Here is a 21,776-nt window from a genome sequence, read left to right on the forward strand (position 1 = left end):
GTATATATATAAAACCCTTAATTTCTTAATGTTCTAAGAGACAAACATTGCTGGGATAAAGTATACATTGCCTATTCCCTATAAGGTCCACAAGCAACCTACTTTGACAGTATTTTTATGAGATATGAATGATCCTCATATAGTCCTAAAATATAATATTTATCTGAATGTGTAAAATATGTTTTTCAACGGAGATAAAAAAATTCTAATGAATAGATATTTGCCAATGAACCACTAACTTAGACTTAATTTTGTTAGGAACCTTGTCAAGATTTTTATTATAAGGCAAATGTTAGAATAAGAATTATAAAACCTTTTCCACATATTTTGTTTATTGTTTTTATTATTGTATGCAATGAGAGCATTCCATTTACTAGGATATAGAATCTATGCCATTGCTTGCCCTCACCAATGACTCACCTGGATGTAGCTTTTCTTTTTAATTGTAAATCTTCTGAATAACGTCTTCTCTCCTATCTGCTATACTAGGTTTTTATTATTAATTGATCTTAAGAAAAATATAACCAAAAAATTAGAATCAGTGTATTAATTTTAGATATTAAAAAATTATTCATGTTGTAACAGAAGGGAAAAATGAATCAAAGTTTTTGCAATTCAATAACTGATGAGTTGATATTTGAGTTTTTATTACATTTTACCATGAGAAAATCTGATTTTCCAATACTTACATGCACAATTGTCTCCAGACTCAAATCACATTTTCTCTTGGGTCATATTCAACTTTGTCCTGAAGAACTTCTTAAATCCTGGGGTCATTACCTGAAATATTGAATGATATGATAATATATATCATTTTAATGAGCCAAAATCATTTTCACAATAAATTAATATTTTCAAAAGAACTATTAAAATATTTTTATTAAGCTATTTCAATTTTTAAAATTCTCTTTTGCTTACAATATGTTTGCGTTTTGTCACATACATTTATTGTTTTCCATTAGATGAAGAAACCAATTTTCGCTTATCAAAAATACTTGGGATACTGAACAATCTAACTGAATATTTTGTCTATGTAAATTTCAAAGAACTAAAATATGATAACAAGATTTTAAAAATAAGCTATAGTTTAATCTTCCTTTGAATAATTTTCTTTGTCTAATCATTTATTGGAATGTGGTGTTCCTAGTCTTAGCTGCATATGTCTATTTCCCTTGCCAGTATGGTTTCTCAAAGCCAGAAACCATATCTAATTGATCTCTGTAATCTTTGTGACTGGCAATTAATTTATGCTGTATAAGTGAATGAATAAATGAATGAAAAAATGAAGTGATAAAGTACTTTAGGATTTTAAACTTACAATCAAGAACACTAACCATAACTATTAACTGTTATTTCTTCTATTAGAAGGCTTTAGATAGTGTTTGAATCTGTATTGACAATAAAAATTGAGTGAAAAGAAGTTCTTATATTAGCATATTTACTTTCGTAACAAAATAAAGTCCTGAAACTATTCAATTTTTAAGTTCTATGGTTGTTTGGATAATGAACAAAGTGTAGTTTACTGTATTGACTTTGGAAGTGATAAAGATTAAGCCACATTTAAAACATTAGTAGTTCACATTTTTCTGTATTGGATATACATAATACAGAAATATACAAATAAGAATGTAAAGATATTCTATTTGGAAATCAGGTTTTTATGAAACAATGTTTTGATGATTTACACGAGTCAGTATTAAATACTTCAAAAACATGTTTGGAGTATTTGATACTCCAAAGCCCAAGCCCAACATATTGAAAAAATTTTCACCCAAACATTAGCAGTTATTTTCTTCTTATCTAGCAGACTTCAAAATCAGAATCCCAAAAAGTATCTTAGTGGAGTATCTCTAAGTGTTCAGTAGATTATTCTAGCACCAATATTTTAAGAGGACTTTATTCAATTCATAAAATATTTATCAATGCAAAGAATTACGCTTTTATAGCTTTCCTTCTTCACCTTATTCCCTAGCGATCTAGAAAGTGGGCTCCTAGGAACAAGGTTGTAGTTTGCACTGTGCAAACTTGTAGCACTCCTAATCAAGGAAGCTGGCCTACGGCCCCTGGGTTATCAAGGATGCTGCAGGAAGTGTGGGTGGCAGTGTTTCAGACACATGGTGGACACCTGTACTCTCTGTGAGATCTAGCAATGTCCATTGTATGTGGTGATCCAATTCACTTGAGTCGTCTACTCTACAAAGAAGCTATCAAATTTCTCTGCCAGCAGAAATATGTGGTAAGTGGTAGTTATGGAGGAATCACTCCTTTCAGCAAGGTTCTCTAGGTCCATAATGGAGGTATCATGACTGGATATGTAGATAATGCCATTGCAGATACATCTGAAGGTCAGTTCGTATTGAGTCGCATATTGGTAGATGTGATGGCATGATTGTTATCATGAGACGTGTTTAATTGTATTCCTCAGTTTAGCTCATTGGTTTTTTGCCTACTGCCTCTAATATGTTTGTTCAGGAAGTGATTCTTTCTTCTATATTTAACTTATTCCAAATTTATTTTTACTGAAATACATTTGATAGTAACTGGCCAAAGCTGTTAAGCAAATCATTGTAAATATCTTTCAGATCTTGTTAAATTCTTTACTGACAACTGAGTTACTTGTTACCTTGTAAAATATAGTGGTTCTCATTCAATTTTGAGAATAGATCAAGTATATAATTAAAGGAGGTCAAGTTAAATGGCTAAATCTTCCAGTGGATTTTTTCAGGTGTGCTTAGGTTTGTTTAGTAAGAAAAGGACTTCAAAACAGAGCAAGTTCTAATTTAAACTCGTAAGTGAATTTGTAATCATAATAGTAGTATTAGTAGTTACTGGTATTTTCCCTTTCTAATTGTTAGCCTCACAAATCCTATAAGCACTATTTTATTTTCACTTCTCAAAATGAAACTGGAAGATCTGATTCTACTACTAGAAACAAATGATGTTCTTTACTAGACACATGGAATAAAAAATAACTGATTTCTAAATAGTCTTTGTGCTTCTTGCCCAAAGTATCACCAACATAAAATAAAAATGATTTACTTCATCATGGAAAGAACTTTGAGAAAGAATGTCTTAAAACCTCAAATATCTTTTGAAATATAGCTTCCTAGTCACTCAGGGCTTTATGTAACATCATCTCGGCTTCATTTTTTTAAATCGCCATAGATCCTCACCACAAGACATTTTTCACAGATCTGCATCTCCAAGTCCATAAATTTTAACTGATCTTTGTGGCTCACTTCAGTGTAAAACCATGTTTTAGCCTACATAAAAATTATAAATAAATGTGACTTAATAAATACTAATTTATCAGAACATAAAAACATATACCATATAAATGCATACCAGTGCTAATTTCATCTTCCACTCCTCCATATCCAAAATATCTTGGATTTTTACAGACCCTAAGCCATATTATTTTGTCCATTTATTTATCCAGTCTCTGTGAAGTTGGCTAACAGAAGCATTTCCCATACATATCTAATTTGCCATAAAGTATCTTGAATCTTTGTGTGAGCAAGGTGAGGCTGTTCTCTATCTAGTTCTTGCCTTTGTTTATAGTACATTAAACAACTACATTTCTCCTGATCTAAACAAAGAATAAATACTCTTATCCAATCCCAATATTCCACACCTTTCTGGCAAATGGAAACGTTTGTCATTCTACACTGTGTAGAATACATTGCGCCACTATGAAAAATGTCAAAGTACACGATCCTGGTTTCCTTTTATTCTCTGTTCACTATTTATTTGTTGGCAAATCTGTCTTAATACTGGATCTAGTCTTGCAAAGTACCGTCTTTACTTCCAATAGAATCTTTGAGACAGAAATGCCAATATCAAGTTTTAATTTCCCACCCCCATCATGGTCTAGAATGCCCCTAACACTTTCAACAAATAAAACAATAAGAAAAACAAAATATAAATAGACTTCTCTTTTCTAAAGATCTGTTACTGATGTAAGAAACTCAAACTATACATCTTTTTTTTATAATATCGCTTGGAACTTTCATTGAATGAACAGGTACCAAATCATTGATGTAGCATGAACCAGTGTTCCTCAAAGCATGGGTTCATGGATTACCTCATCAGAATCACCACCAGAACTTGCTGAACATGTTCAAATGTCTATGTCCCACCACAGACACTCTGAATCAGAAACTTTCGGAGAAGGACTTGAGAATCTGCAGTTTTAGTAAAGACCTGAGGAAATTCTTCACTTGTTAAAATTTGAGAAGTACAACATAAATACATCATCCTCACTGGGCCATACCAAAACCTGGGCACACTTATCTATCCTCTATCTCTAGGTACTGGCCAGACAATTTAAAAAAAAGACTATCAAGTGTAAATCAAGCAAAATATTCTGCAATGTTCCTTGGGACTATTAATGTCTCAGAACTCTCAGAGCAAGTTATTCAAATACCTATTTTACAACATATCATATAATGTTGTAATTATTCTTTTGTGTGTGTGTTTGTGTCACTAAACTGTGAGCACAATAAGAATAGGATGTGCATCATATCCATCTTGTGACTTCAAACCCTAGCAGATTGGAGACATAAAGAGGGTATACAGAAAGTGTGTTTTGAGAAAATTACTTACAAAATGAAATTAATCAAATTGAGGAAACCTGGTGCTTTGGGCTGTTATTCACCCTCACAAGCATAATATAATTTCCTGACACCTTTTTTAAAAAAGATTGTTGCCTGGATTCTACTCCAAGAAATTTAGATTTAGTTCATCTTGATTGGGGCCCAGGGATAAGCCCTGGAAGATAAAGGTTGCCCTCAAGCTAACAGCCAGCAAGGAAATAAAAACTTCAGCTCTAAAACCTCCAGTAATTGAATTCTGCCAGCAACATGAATGAGTCTGGAAGTAGCTTCTCTCCAGGAACCTTGAAAGGGAACACAGCTCTGCCAACACTTTGATTTGGGCCTTAGTAAGATTTGAAAACTAGCCAAACTCACAGGACTTCTGACCTATAGAACAATGAGATAGTAAATGTGTATTTTTATATTGTTTTAAGCTATTAAATTTGCAGCAATTTGTTATAGCTGTGATATAAAAATAACACTAATTCTTACGTGATCAAAAGTTACATTTTCCCTTCAAATTTCAGTGGTTCCTTTTTCCTTCCCAACTGGCCAGTATTTCCTCTTAACCTTAGAATATTTTCATTATAATGCAAGTCAATTACATTAGCTAGCAGAATTTCTTTCTAGCTGTTCCTAAATTGCTGTGTGATTTTGAGAAAATCAACACAACTCTTTTCTGCTTAGTTTAACCAACTAGAAAATGAGCACTGAATTTGATCTTTAATTTCCATGTTTTCTATTACATACTTATTAGAAAATGTGTGCTGGAGTCAGAGAAACATAGCTTTAAACTCCAGTACTTGCAACACTTAATCTCAATAAACCTATTTCCTGGCCTGAAAACAGGTATATAGATAGTGATTCAATCAATATTGCCTAGAATTTTTATCATAACTCATCTTGCCAGATTGTTTTAAGTGTTAAATCACATGATTATATATATAATATATCACATCAGTAAATGGCTTGACAACTCAAACTCATCATTCAGGTAAGGTACCAAAATAAAAACCACATGTACTGTCTCACTTTCAAGAACTTTAAAATGCATTTTACATCTAGAAATTCATTTAGTCACGTTACCCTATTTATGACACATCTACTTTCACCTAGATGTGTAGGAACATAGAAGAGAATATAAGTTAAGTTTCTTGCCTTCAATAAAATATTTATCAAGTTGGAGGGCAGAATGTTATGCTGAGTTGAGAGACTTACTTCATTATTTTAAACGCAGTTCATGGGACACATTCACGAGGTTCTAAAAGGGGATTATATCACAAATGTTTAAGACAAGATGTAAGACCTGGGCCTCAGTCAATAGTCTCATTAAATGAGGTTGAACAAGTTACATAATTTCTTAGGTGTCTCATTCATAAAACAAGAGAGTAGGGTAAAATAAATTTAAGCCTTGAGTAGAGGTTCAAATTTTATGTAAGAAAGGTTAGTATATAGAAATAGTTTTGTTCAAAGCAACTGAAATCCATAACCTTGAAACCAAATCATTCCTGACACTGTTTTTTTCTGGCTCAGGTAGACTTTCCCTAGGTTTCCTACTACCAATTGCATTTGATTTTAAGACAGTGGAAAGTGGACCATTTGGCAAGATGATTTTTCTTTTGTTACAGCAAAAATCAAGGAAGAGGTATCTAGGCCAAAAAAATCATATCTTGATTCCATCCCTTCATATACTGCCTCTTCTTAGAGCTATTTTTACTTTTGAAAGGCCATTTGGGAAAAGTCTAGTTCTTTCTTCTCCACTGAAGAAAACTGAAGTTAGAAAAGCAAACATACTTCTTTTTCATAAGCCCCCTTGCCAGACTTCTCAGAATGGAATCTGATCAGTTCATCTAGGCCAAGCTAAACTTATTGCTATCATCATTGGAATAACCCTAATGCTCCTGGGATTGGAAACCAACAATTTCTGAATTTTGGCTACATTGGGTTTTTATCTCTTTTGCATTTAACAAAAAATGACCTAGGTAAAAATTTGAAAATTTTAGAATGCCAGAAATTACAGGACATCTTAAGAAATGATTCAACAATGCATAAACTCAACAAGGTAATTGATGAAATAGTAGGAAAGATTATTACATTTAATTCATCAAAATCTTATGAATGACCTAGTATATAAAAGTACATCTAATAGTCAATTTTAAATAGTCAATTAAAATTCTCATAAAAACCTCCAGAAAATATTTATTTTTGAAGAGACATCTGAGTTTAATTCTATTAAATTTCACATGCTACGAAAACATTTATAAATATTGTCCCATTGATTAATGATACAGTTTTCCTTTTTTACAGAGAGATATTAAAAGAAATAAAGTGGCATCCAACCGATATTTAATAATTAGCATAACTCAGGGACAATGTGTGATCTTACAAATTATGAGTGGAGACAGTGTTTGTCCTGGTTACAAGTATGAGTTAGACATCCCAAGTTTTAAAACCAGCTCAGCCTTACATTTGCAAGTTAAACAACTCTTGTAAAAATACTTTTCTCATTTGCAAAGTAGTTTCTAAACTGGAAAGGTATTCTGAAAATAAATGAAATAATGTACATAAACTTTTTAGAACTCAGTAAGTGTTAGCTATTGTTATCATTATTATTATATCACATTAAAATTTTTAGAAATATAAGTAAGTTTATACATGTTTTAAGTTGTTTGCCACAATTTCAATAGCTTTATAAGTGAAATTAACCCTATATTTCAAGGTGGTGGTTATATACCTCTTGAGTTTTACCTTCTGAAGAAATGATATGAATGTTTTTTCTTTTCCTTTAAGTCAGTTATGAAAATATCAAGCAAAGTGAATAATAACAAGTCTCTTTCCAAATATGTTGTTAATGGAGTTAGTATAATTGCATATTTCCTAATACTGAGCTTATATAAATTAAAGATCTAGGAAATTGTATACTTTATAATCAAACGGTCACACCTTAAAAAACTATAACATGTAATCCAATTAAAATCAAGCTATAAAACCTCCCAAATTTTACTTTAATTTTAGGTTAACTTTAATAGCCTTTACTAACGCCAAATTGGAACAAAAAACATATATATTTTCTCTATGCTTACTTATCTAATGAACATTCAAGGCTGAGTAGCTGAATAACTATTAAACAGAGATAATATTATGATTAAATTTGGGACTTGATTGTCTACTCTGAGGTACTTACTCACGGAAATGATTTTCCCATTGTAAGCATAATTAGCCATTTTCCGGTAATTTTGGTCACCCTCTTTATATTTGAAAAAAGCATGTGGCCAAATCTCAGCCCAATTAGTAAATAGTGGGAGGGAGCCTGAAAAAAAAAAGTGCTTTGTACTTGATGTTACACTCTCTCTCCAGGAGGTCTAATATGGGAAGAACTGCTTGCTCAAAGAGCATAGAAACAAAGCATATCTTTCCAGCTCTTTGGAATAAGAGCTTTACACCTATTTTCTTTCCACAAAGTCAGGAGTCAAATTCTATGTGGAAACATGTTTTATTCTGCAGACAACAAAATAGAAAATATATAATTCTGCTGAAATTTTAACGTGGTAGTCCATCATCAAAGTTATAATATTTTTCTTATTTGGAACTTTCAATCTTTCTCCAAAAAAATTTTGTACAGCACCTATTAGCAAATCTCAGCATTTGGGAAGCACAAGAATATTCTTGATACTGTCAGTCCAGCACACTTTCTCTGTTCTCATAAAATGAACTCTTTCCAGTAGAGAATCTCTTCCCTCTGGTTTAAGTGAGACTGCCTTCCTGGTCACTGGGGTAGAAAGTGACTAAACCTGGTAACACTAGCACAATCTTCTGATTTGAGTTGACTTAAGCATGGCAATGTGGTCTAAATTACACCATCATAATTCTCCCTAGAACATTTCAATAAGAGTTATCAGGGAAGATCTCTTTCTGCAAAGCAAGTAGGGCACAATTATTGGGCCATCTCCATGCTTCCTTTCTACCATATGGCAGAAAACTGTTTTTTTAAAAAATGAAGTCAAGCAGAAGCAATCAGTTGAGAGCTGAGCATTGGTGGAGAATTCTCTGACATTATTAGAGCTCTTGAATCTGGCCACATCTGAAATCAGCTACAATAATGGACTTGCTCATCAATGTAACCATTAAGTTACATTTTATGCCTAAACAGGACTGATTTGGCGTTTTGTCTCTTGCAACCAAAACATTTCTAACTAAAATTTTGAGAAATGGTGGTGTAGTGTAAAGATTGCTAAGGTTCCATGTTGTAGTCTGCCTAGGTTATAGACCCTGAATATTCTTAGGTTAACCACTTTGCCAGGCCTCAGTTTCCTGACATGAAAAATAGGATGACTTTAATCTCTTTTCCCTTTTGTTATCTAAATATCTACAGATTATTTTCCTTTTTACCAAAGTAGAGAATTATTATTCATTCCCAAAGCATATTTCAAGTTCAGCCAATAGGAGTTCAGAAACGTTTTTCTCCTCCAAAAGTTTATGAAATGATTGTTTAAAAAAAAAAAATGAAAAAAATTAGAAGTATATGCATTTGGATAATCCACAACTATTACATGCCTGTGGCAAGATTTTATAGCCAGCTCAAAAAGTAAATGCAACTCTTAGATGAAAACATGTGAATAAATTTTTGTGACTTTGGTTAGACAATATTTTGGTTAGACAATTTTAGATATGATGCCAAAAGCACAAGTGACATATAAAAATAGATTAAATAGAACTACATCAAAATTAGAAACTTTGTGCAGCATGATACTATGAAGAAAATGAAGAGGCATCCCAGAATGGAAGAAAATATTTGCAAATCATGTATTGGATAAAGGACTTATATCTAGAATATATAAAAACTTTTACTACTATATAATAAAAAGATAAACAACCTAATTAAAAAACAGGCAAAGGATCTATACAGACATTTCTCTAAAGAAAATATATAGATAACCAATAAGCACACAAAATATCTTCAACATCATTAGTCAAAAGGAAATGAAATTCAAAACTACAATAAAATAGCACTTCATACCCAATAGGATAGTTATAATAAAAAAGATACACAATAATAAATATAGGAAAGGCAATGGTGAAATTGTAACCCTTATACTTTACTGGTGAGAATCAAAAATGTTGCAGCTGCTTGGAAAATAGATTAACAGTTCTTCCAAATGTTAAACATAGAGTTACCATATGACTTAGCAATTCCATTTCTAGGTATATACCTAAGAGAAATGAAAAGATACATCCCAACAAACACTGTGTGTGACTGTTTATAGCAGCATTATTTTTTAACAGCCAAAAAGCGGGAACAACTCAATTGCTCATCAACGGACAATATGTGGTATATCCACACAATGGAATATTTGGCAATAAAAAAATAAAGTAGTACCAATACATGGTGCAACATGGATAAACCTTGTAAATCTTGTAAAAGAAGGCAGTCACAAAAGACACAGATTGTACAATTCCATTATATGAACTGTCCAGAATAAAAAAATCTTTAGAGACAGAGACCATATTAGTGATTGCTTAAGGCTGGTGAGTTATTGCTAATGGGTATAGGGATCTTTTGTATGGTGATGTAAATGTTCTAAAATTAGATTGTAGTAATAATTGTACAATCCTGTGAATATACTAAAACCATTAAATCGTACACTTTAAATTTGTGATCTAAGTGGTAGGTAATTTATATCTTAATAAATCTGTTTTCAAAAAAATAAATGCCAAAAAAAAAGGACATGTGTATCTAAGGGAAAATTTATGCAAAGAACATCTAATTTTTCCTCTCTCACCTTTGTCAACAGACAAATAATGTCCACATTTTAAAACAAAACTAGAAAGCTTGCCTGGCTTACGAAGCATGCCATGGATGTAAACTCTGAATTGTTCTTTCAATTTAATGCATTATTTTGTATTCAATGACAACAAAATAGCAACTATTTTATGTTTGAAACAGTTTTGATTTGTAAGAAAAAGTACATTTTCCTTGAAATTTGCCTATTGAACCTACTTTTCAACTCATACTGAAAAGTATCATATTTCCTTTGAGAAATAAATTTTAGTTTATAAAAATATAATAACCATTATCTATAGCATTATCTATAGTTGAAGCAAAAGGTACAGTAGTATACTTAGAAAATTTCCCTTAGATTTAAATAGGATCTCTTTTATTCCTGAAAGTGATTTCTTTTTTTTATATTTCTACTGTGTTCTATTTCATTTTTTATAGAGTGGAAAACAGGCAATTTATTTATAAAAATTACATATTTTTGTTCCATTTGTGACATATTTTAATTGTGCTATTATAAGCAATAACCACAAAAAAATGATATAGAAATATTAGCAAAAAGGAGAAATTATTGAAGTTTAGCTCATTCTTAGAAATTAATCAGGGTTAAAAATCTTATATCCTAATGACTTCCCTTCTATGGAGTTATTACTAGGTAAAAGAAAAGTGAAGGAAGGATGGAGAGAAGAAAGTGATGAAGACAGGCTGGAAGAAAGGAAGGATGAAAGGAAGGAAGGCAGGGAAGTACAAAGGGAGGGAAGAAAGAAGGAAAGAAAAATCAGTGTGTGTGTCTTGGATCAATACACATTTTACATAAAATTAACCCTATTTTTCATTATTTTTATAAAGAAACAGAATGTTGGTAATACTAAAATTTATTTCTTTACAATATTTCTTACAACCATTAAACATAATTTTATCATAATATTTTTAATGTTTATTTATGTACTCATTTAAATATATTTATTTAGAACCTTCTATATTCCAAAAGCTGTGTTAAATATCGTTGATCCCAAATGCTATTATTTCTGCTTTTGGACATAATCAAAACATGGTAAGGGGAGAAAGACATGTATGGATATGGATAATAAAGCGTTATATGTAGTTAATAAATATTTTTTAGTGTCTGATTGATCTGAGAGAATAATGTACTTTCATGGGAGAAGTGTGTGTGTATAAACATATGCATGAGGAAAAAAAAAGAAAGAGAATATGATATGTAAAGGGGGATCAAACAATCAATAATTTGAAAGTGCGAGGTGACTGAAAGGTACAGGTACATATGAAATGCGGCTTTCCAGGGAGAGAAGGAAACAAATTAAAGATGGTGTCTTTTGTTACATTGAGGAGTTTTTTTTTCCATGCTTCAGTGTCTGTTTTGAAAATTACACTTGACATCCAATATTATTTTATATTAGTTTCAAGCGTACAACATATAATTTTTATATAATTTACAAAGTCATCCCCCCAATAAGTCTAGTATACATTTGGTACCATACATAATTATTACAACATTACTGACTATATTCTTTATGGTATACTTTTCATCTCCATAACTGTTTTGTAACTACCAATTTGTAATACTTAATTTCTTCACCTTTATCACCCAGCCCCCAACCCTTCTCCCATCTGGCAACTATCAGGTTGTTCTCTGTATCTATAAGTCTGTTTCTGTTTTGTGTGTTCCTTTATTCTGTTCTTTAGATTCCACATATAACTGAAATCATATGGTATTTATCTTTCTCTGTCTGACTTACACAACTTAGCATAATACCCTCTAGGTCCATCATGTTGTCTCAAATGGTAAGATTTCATTCTTTTTTTTTTTTTTATGGCCGAGTAATATTCCATTGTGTCTATGTATCACTTCTTATTTATCTAATCGCCCGTTGATGGGCACATACGTTGCTTTCATATTTTGCTATTGTAAATGATGCTGCAATGAACATAGGGGTACATATAACTTTTTAAATTAATGTTTTGGATTTCTTCAGATAAATGCCCAGAAGTGGAATTGCCAGGTCTATTTTTAGGTAGTTCTATTTTTAAATTTTTGAGGAACCTCCATATTGTTTTCTGTAGTGGTTGCACTAATTTGCAATCCCACTAATGCACAAGGATTCTCTTTTCTCCACATCCTCACCAACACTTGCCATTTGTTGATTTATTCATGATAGCCATTCTGACAGGTGTGAGGTGATATCTCATTGTGGTTTTAATTTGCATTTATCTGATGATTAGTGATGTTGAACATCTTTTTATATGTCTATTAGCGATCTGCATGTCTTCTTTGGAGAAATGTCTATTCAAGTCTTCTACCTATTTTTTAATTGGATTGTTTGGGTTTTCTGGTGTTAAGTTGTAGGAGTTCTTTATAAACTTTGGATATTAACCCTTTAACAAATGTATCATTGGTGAATATCTTTTCTCAATCAATAGGATGTCTTTTAATTTTATTGATGGTATCATTTGTTGTGCAAAATTTTTAGTTTAATGTCATCCCATTTGTTTATTTTTTTCTTTTGTTTTCCTTACCCAAGGAAATACATCAAAAAAATTATTACTAAGAGCAATGTCAGAGAGTTCACTGCCTGTGTTTTTTTTTTTTTAGGAATTTTATGGCTTCAGATCTTACATTTAAGTCTTCAATTCATTTTTAGTTTATTCTTTTATAATAGTGTAAAAAGGTGAAAAGATAAATAAAATTAATGAACAGTTAACAGACTCATCAAGAAAAAAGAGAGAGCAGTCAAATAAAATCAAATAAAAGAGAAATGACAGCTGACACTATAGAAATACAAAGGATTATAAGAAAATACTGTGAACAATTATATGCCAACAAATTGGACAATCTAGAAAAAAATGGATAAATTCCTAAAACATACAATCTTCCAAGGCTGAGTCAAGAAGAAACAGAAAATCTGAACAAACCTATAACTACTAACAAAATCGAATCAGTAATCAAAAAATTTATGACAAACAAAAGTCCTGGACCAAATGGCTTCACAGGTGAAGTTTACCAAACATCCAAAGAAGAATTAACACCTACCTATCTCAAACAGTTCTAAAAAATTGAAGAGGAGGAAATGCTCCCAAGCTTATTGAATGAGGCCAACATTATCCCGATACCAACACCAGAGAAAGATGTTACAAAAAGGAAAATTATAGGCCAATGTTTCTGATAAACACAGATGCAAAGATCCTCAACAAAATATTAGTACACCAAATTCAGCAATACATTAAAGAGATCATACACTATGATCAAGTGGTATTTATTACTAGGATGCAAGGCTAGTTCAATAGCCATGAATCAATTAACATACACTACATAAACAAAATGAAGGATATAAATCATAAGATCATATCAATAGATGCAGAAAAAGCATTTGACAAAATTCATCATCCATTTACAATAAAAACTCAGTAAAGTGTGATAAACGGAAGATATCTAACTATAATAAAGGTCATAAATGATAAACACATAGCTAATACCATATTCAACAAGAAAAAGCTAAAAATATTTTCCTTAAGATCAGATACAAGGATGTGTCCTTTTGTCATTTTTATTCATTATCATATTGGAAGTCTTAGCCACAGCAATCAGAGACAAAATAAAAAAGATAAAAGCCATTCAAATTAAAAAGAAAAAAAGTAAAACTGTCATTATTTACAGATGACATGATACTATATATGGAAAACCCTAAAGATTCCACCAAAAAACTCCAAACTATTAGAATTGATAAATGAAGTCAGTAAAGTAGCAGAATACAAAGTTAATATTCAGAGTTTGGTTGTATTTTTATGCACCAATAACAAAGTATCAGAAAATTTAAGAAAATAATCTCATTTACAATCGCATCAAAATAAATAAATAAATAAATGATTGATAAATGCTTAGGAATAAATTTAACCAAGGAGGTAAAAGACGAGTACTGGGAAAATTATAAGATATTGAAGAAAGAAGTTGAAGAAAATTCAAATAGATGGAAGCATATACCATGCTCATAGTTAGGAAGAATCACCATCATTAAAATGTCCATATTACCCAAAGCAATCTATAGATTCAATGCAATCCCTATCAAAATACCAATGGCATTTTTTCATAGAACTAGAACAAATAATTCTAAAATTTATTTAGGAACCACAAAAGACCCCAAATAGCCAAAGCAATCTTGAGCAAGAAGAACAAAGCTGGAGATATTACAATACCTGATATCAAACTATAGTACAATGCTGTGGTAATCAAAACAGCATTGTATTGGCATAAAAACAGACAACTAGATCAATGAGACAGCATAGAGAGCCTAGAAATGACCCCATGCCTATATGGTCAATTAGTCTATGACAAAGGAGGCAAGAATACGCAATGAGGTAAAGACAATCTATTCAGTAAATGGTGTTGGGAATACTGGACAGATACCTGCAAAAGAAAAAGAAACAAACTAGACTATATTGAGGAGTTTTGATTTAATGCTCTAGGTTGGAGAATTTCACATACAATGCCTGCTCTGATTTACTGGTGGTGGCAGGCAGAACTGCTGTATTGAGCAGTATTAAAGTTGAGTCTATATTTGGTGAGAGTAAATGCATCAGTAGTGCCTGCCATAGGTACCATCCTGAGAAGAAATGGCATGTATTCCAAATATTTACTAATCTGATTGCAAAAAAAAAAATGAATAAAAGTTCAAGGGGAATTAAGCAGTAGAGTGATATGATAAGATTTTCATTTTAGAAAGTAGAATGTTTAAAGGTAACAGCAAGGGCAATTGTAGAGAGACAAATTAAAATACTGCAGTGATGTCTAAGTAAGTGAGACAAGAAAATCATGAAAGCTGGAACCTAGAACTAAGAATAACATCAATGGAGATGGAGAGGAATATCTAAAAGTCAGAGATATTAAAAAGGTTTAATCTATGATTATGTGAGAACTTAGTGAGTGTTAAGAAACCTAAGCAGATTCCTCAAATTTTAATATGAGTATCCGGGTAGGTTCCAAACACTAATATATGAAATATAGCAGAAGAAAATAAGTGTTGGGAAAACATCTGAATACAGGTCAGACATTTTGAAAAAGAAAGTTTCTAGACGTGTTTGTCTAGATAGTTCTGGAAATCAGTAAGAGTATGCCTCAAAATAGAAAGTTCATTTCCACCATCATATATTAGAATACTAAATGGTGACATTTTGTCTAGAAATACTATATATAATGGGAAATGAGTATTCTAAGAGATGTGTAAGTGAATTGAATTAGAGCACAATTCAAAACATTAGCATTTAAGGAATTCAAAATAAGTAAGAATGTTGATAGAAGACCGAGATAGAGCTTTCTAGGGACAAGGAATTAGAAACATAAAGGCATGGGTACAGAAATGAGCAAATCTTGTGTGATGAAGGTAATGGTGTAGGCCTGAGAGAAACTTGAGATTTTTTGGAGAAATAATAAGTGGAAACCTAGAAATAAATGCTTTGAGAGATTTGCTAGGCACACAGTCCTATGATGTACTCTACAAACTGCTTTAATTTTGGGAAATCCAAATAAACTACAATCCAAAGTAGTTTATTTTTAATTATTTACTCCTATGAGTAATTCCGGATTGTAATTTAAAAATAGATTTTCCAGTGCAAAAAAGTTGCACAGGAAGATGCTCCTTGCTGAATTAAACTGTGCTTGAGTGAGAATTACTGCTTTGAAGAACAACACGTTCCCTGTGAAAAGAGATGGCAAATCCATTTCAGTGAGTCTAACCATCATGGAGAGCTGTTATCAACTCAATTGTATGTTTTTTCCTGTTTCACAAACATGTTCCCAAAAAAATTTTTAAATAGCTTTCTTTCCTGCTAAATTGTTGTGCCAAGCACTTTTTCTGAATATCAGCCTTAACTAGACCAGGATATGTTAAAGAAAAAATGCCCTGTCACGTTAGTCATGGTATAATAGGCCTTAACAATAACAGTTAAACATTTTCCTAACCTGACTGTCTCCTCTCTCCCTGAATCTTAAGAAAGTGCATTTTCATGAAAATGCAAAATACCCTGAGGAAACAAAAGAATAGACACTTTCCAAAAACGTCACCATTTAAATCTGAAAAAAGCTGTTCACTAAAGTAGATTTTTTCTAATAAAGAGCAAAAAAAGTCACTACAGAAAATGTCTGTTTTTTTTTTCTAAAGTTTAATAACTTAAAAGAAAATAAATTAACAATATGGAATGATTTCCGAGTACTTAATAACCCGATTTTTTTTTTTTTTCTTTTTTTGGATAAAAAGAAAAGCATCACAGCATCCTGAGATCTATATTGGTCACTTCAAAATGAATCCCATGCATTGTTGGGACATGTTTCTCAAACTGTAATTGGGGCAGTAGTACTGTATATGTTTGTCATTCCTTTGGGAAGTGTTTTCCCACCAAAAGTCTCTCTGAACATCACTAACAATGGCAATCTCAGGGGGAAAAAAAGAAGAAGAATATGAAAATAAATAAAAGATGAACATAGCCTGATGGACACTTTGGTGAAGGCTATGGCAAGAAAAGTAATGCATAGCTTTCTGGGGCAGGAATCAATACTTCTATCTGAGCAATATGCTGCTATTGGCAGTGGCTAACGACAATTAAAAAAAAATAACAGTAGGGGACTTGTATTGGAAAAAGAAAAAAAAGGACAGGAAAACAGTAAAAAGCAAGGTGCACGGCAGAGAACAGTTTTTTGCACTAACAGTTTTGGATACTAGCTGCTATATTTACTAAGAGAATATAGGCAGAAATCTAACCTGCAACATTTGCCTTGGTTTCTGTAGCTCTCAGATGGGCATGATACATGTATTTTAAATATATTGTGGGGGTTAAATGTAATAACCTACATAATCACCTATCACAAACTGGAAAGTGATAAGTTCTCAAGAAAAGTGGTCTTTCTCTCCCCTGTAGCACAAAGGGAATGCCTTGGTTTGCTTAATTTGGTCCCAGTGACAAGACTTGTAATTCTGAGTAAAATTACATATGAATATTTAACAATGCCAGCTCTCTCAGCTTTCTGAAAAAAAGGACTTTATCATCCACCAAAGGTATGAGATTTGACATATTCAGATGGGAGTAACAATGATCACTGTCTCCAAAATCACTTGTTCTTTTATTAAAATTACTTTGCTCTGTGCATAACACTACTGACATGTATTTACATATACATACACACATATATGTATATATAGATTACATATATATATACACACACATATATGTATATATGTGTGTGTATATATATATGTATAGTATGTGTGTATGTATATGTAAATACATGTCAGTATATGTAAATACATGTCAGTATGTATATGTAAATACATGTTCAGGTCTCACTGGTTTTCTTATTCCAGGAATTGATGGTTTTTACTTGCTTAATCAATTCCTGGAATAAGAAAACCAGTAAGCAAGTAAAAACTGTTGGTTTTTACTTGCTTAATCAATTCCTGGAATAAGAAAACCAGTGAGACCTGAAGATATCAGATACATTATCCTGAAATAGCAGGGGGTTATTAATTAGAGATAAAATGATAAAAGGATATAAAATGTAAATGTTTTGAGGAGAAAGAAAACCCTGCAGCAGATATTGGTCAGGCTTATTTTGTTGTTCAAAGTAATTAAAACATAATACATACAGATATAACATATACATAACACAAAATAATTAAAACAAAACAAGTTAATGTTATTAATATAATTAAAATATTATTTATGTTTTAAAATATAATGTTGCCTTTTAATATAAATTAGTACCAATACGGTGCTGTCAAACAGCTGGATTTTACCACAACACTTGATTCTGGACCACTCCCTCATCATCTCAGGGAAAAAAAAAAAAAGCTGATATGCTTATACATGACAAAGAAAATACAAACAGAACTTTATCCTGTAAAATGATGTTAGCTTTCTGTCAGCAGACACCACAGGGTAAGCATCATTAAAGTCACCCTTCAGTGGTCCTCAGGTCTGCGTCTTCCAAAGAGCCCTAACAGCTGCGGAAGCTCTTCATCGGAGGTTTGAGCTTTGAAACGACCCATGAGCAATGGGGAACTGCTCACAGAATTGTGGTGATGAGAGACCCAAACATCAAGTGCTCCAGAGGCTTTGGGTCTGTCACATATACCACTGTGGAAAAGGCGGATACAGTCACAAATGCAAGGCCACACAAAGTGGAAGGGAGAGTTGTGGAACCAAAGAGGGCTGTCTCAAGAGAAGATTCTAAAAGACCTGGTGCCCACTTAACTGTGAAAAATATTTTTGTTGGTGGTATTAAAGAAGACACTGAAGAACAGCACCCAAAATGTTATTAACAATATGGGAAAATCGAAGTGATTGAAATCATGACTGACCACGGCAATGGCAAAAAGAGAGGCTTTGCTTTTGTAACCTTTGATGATCATGACTCTGTAGACAAGATTGTCATTCAGAAATATCATATTATGAATGGCCACAACTGTGAAGTAAGGAAAGCCCTATCTAACCAAGAGATGACTAGTGCTTCATCCAGCCAAAGAGGCTGAAGTGGTTCTGGAAACTTCAGTGGTGGTCGTGGAGGTGGTTTTGGTGGGAATGACAACTTTGGTTGTGGAAGAAACTTCAGTGGTCGAGGTGGCTTTGGTGGCAGCCAAGGCTGGTGGACGATATGGTGGCAGTGGGGATGTCTATAATGGATTTGGTAATGATAGAAGCAATTTTGGAGATGGCGGAAGCTATAATGATTTTGGCAATTATGACAATCAATATTCAAATTTTGGACCCATAAAAGGAAATTTTGGAGGCAGAAACTCTGGCCCTTGGCTCTGGTGGTGGGGGCTAACATTTTGCCAAATCATGAAACCAAGGTGGGTATGGCTGTTCCAGCAGCATCAGTAGCTATCGCAGTGGCAGGTGGCTTTAATTACTGCCAGGAAACAAAGCTTAGCAAGAGAGGAGAGACAGAAAAGTGTCAGGGAAGCTACAGGTTACAACAGATTTGTGAACTCAGCCAAGCACAGTGGTGGCAGGGCCTGGCTGCTACAAGGAAGACATATTTTAGACAATACTCATGTGTACATGGGCAAAAGACTCAAGGACTGTTTTAGTGACTATGTATAACAGGTTATTTTAGTTTCTGTTCTGTGGAAAGTGTAAGCATTCCAACAATGGGTTTTAATGTAGATTTTTTTTTTTTTTTGTACCCATGCTGTTGATTGCTAAATGTAATAGTCTGATCACGACGCTAAATAAATGTGTCTTTTTTTTTAAAAAAGGGCTGTGTAAAGTTAGTCTACTCTAAAGCCATCTTGGTTAATTACCCTAATAGTGTGAAATTAGATTTCTTTCAGTGTGATACCAAGTTCCACTTGAAATTTATTTACAACCTGCTTGGGCACAGAAACCTTGGTGTAGTTGAATTGACAGTTACTGTGTTGTGACCTGGAGTTTACCATTAAAAGGGTCACCCAAGCAGTCATGGAATATACTTGGTAATTAATGATTGTTGGCCCGTCCTCTGCAATATATCTAAATTGAATTATGGTACCAGATAAAATTATAGATGGAAATGAAGCTTGTGTATCATTCATTATCATGTGTAATCAATAAATGATTTAATATCAAAAAATAAAATGATTTTAAGCTCAAAAATAATTTCTTGTACTGTAAAATTGAATACATCTTTATTTAACTCTCTATTTTATAAAAATTATAAAGAAATACGTACCTTTAAAAATTGGAAATAAATTCTTTAGTGAAGATGTATAGAATATTTAAGTCACAAAATAAACCTTAATTTTCTGTTAAATATGTTCATCATGAAAAATATCATAGGAGGATTCTGCCTCTGTATGATGGAGGATACCAGTTGGCAAAAACAAAAAGAGGAGGAAAAACAAAAAAAAAGTATTGGGGAACCTAACATTAATTATTGTTTATACCTGTGGTCTTTTTAACTAAGCATTGCTTTGTAGTGCTGTGGTTGGTTAAAATAAGCGGCTAATAAGTGTTTGAAAAAATATGTAATTTTGTCTCCTTTTGCGGAGTGTACTTGTGTGCGCGCGTGCGATTACACGTGAGAGAGAGAAAGATAAGTGGAAGATGGACCAGTTTTTCCAGTTTATTTCCTATTCAGGGAAGGAGTGATAGAGTCAACATTATTTAAACATCAGATGTAAGAAAGAGCAGAATTTTGGAAAAAATAGAACTATTTTGTCTAATAATGCTAATTATGCTTTGTGAGGGATCTAATTTCTGTCTTTTTGGCACTTAACATTGGCCCTACTGTCCTCAAGAACCCTTCTCTGAACTTATTTCCTTAGTGTTCCCGCCACATTATTTCTATACCACAGATAGGCTGAATGCTCTTTATTAATGCTCCTTAAACTGCACATGATCACACTAGAATTAGGTCTATTTTTTTTTTTATCTTCTGCACTAAATGTGAGTGCTATTTGAGGGCATTCGAGGGCGTTGCCTTACTAATCTTAAGGTCCCCAGGGTATTGCCTGGTGTGTCACTAAGTTTTGAAATGAATAAATAAATAAAATGATTATCTATTACAAAATATGTGTCCATAGTTATGAAAATTAACATTGTTTTAATGATTTACAAGGACTAATCACAGCAACACTAATGAGTGTTTAGGAAAAGTAAATGAGTATTTAGTTTAGATGGTTTGTCTTCCATTTGTAAAATAAACACTTTAGTCAAAGAAAATGTTTTCTCATACTTTCGTAGAAAATTTTAAAAAATTGGTAGGTGATAATATGGCAACCAAAATTGGAAAGTTGTAACCATTTTCAAATGAACTATATTTTTAAATTCTTAAATAGTGCATATTCAAAACTTTAGTACTCAATTTTTGCCTGTTAATCCTGGAACTCTGTGCTGATATTGAGCTTTTTATTCTAAAAGAAAAAATAATCCACATTAAAAACAAAAGAATGAGAAGTCTTTGGGCATAAAGTAAGGACTGAGATACAGTGAGATATAAATATATACTGCTTGATATTAAAGCATTCTTTAGCAATAAGCATATATTTAGGTAAAATGTTGCATTTTGTAAATTCAAATAGCATCAGATTGAATGTGAATAAACCCAGGGTTTTAATTTAACCAAACCTAGGGATCACAGAGGAAACCTCCAGGCTGGATATAGCAACAGGTATTATGTAGGATTCTTGTGCATAGTGCATTAAGGATTCTAATATTCCCACCTCTACATGTTGTCTTGGTTCCCTCACTAAACAAGCTCTATATAATTTGAGCAAAACCATTTATCTTTGTGGTCTCAGCTTTTTTTTTTAACTTGTAAAATAAGGATACTGGAGTAGATTTTTAAGGTCCTTTTTGTTCATTAATTCTATTGTTTGGAGGGAAAAAGATCATTGTTATTATATCCAAAACATATATAT

The 21,776-nt window shown here is 32.3% G+C and overlaps 1 pseudogene; it reads left to right on the forward strand.

Annotated features, from left to right (window-relative positions):
- Window positions 1-2,302: 2,302 nt before the first annotated feature.
- Window positions 2,303-19,257, forward strand: LOC102895964 (annotated as a pseudogene).
- Window positions 19,258-21,776: the final 2,519 nt, after the last annotated feature.

This window comes from Pteropus alecto, unplaced genomic scaffold (assembly GCF_000325575.1).
Source record: "Pteropus alecto unplaced genomic scaffold, ASM32557v1 scaffold3, whole genome shotgun sequence".
Classification (NCBI taxonomy): domain Eukaryota; kingdom Metazoa; phylum Chordata; class Mammalia; order Chiroptera; family Pteropodidae; genus Pteropus; species Pteropus alecto.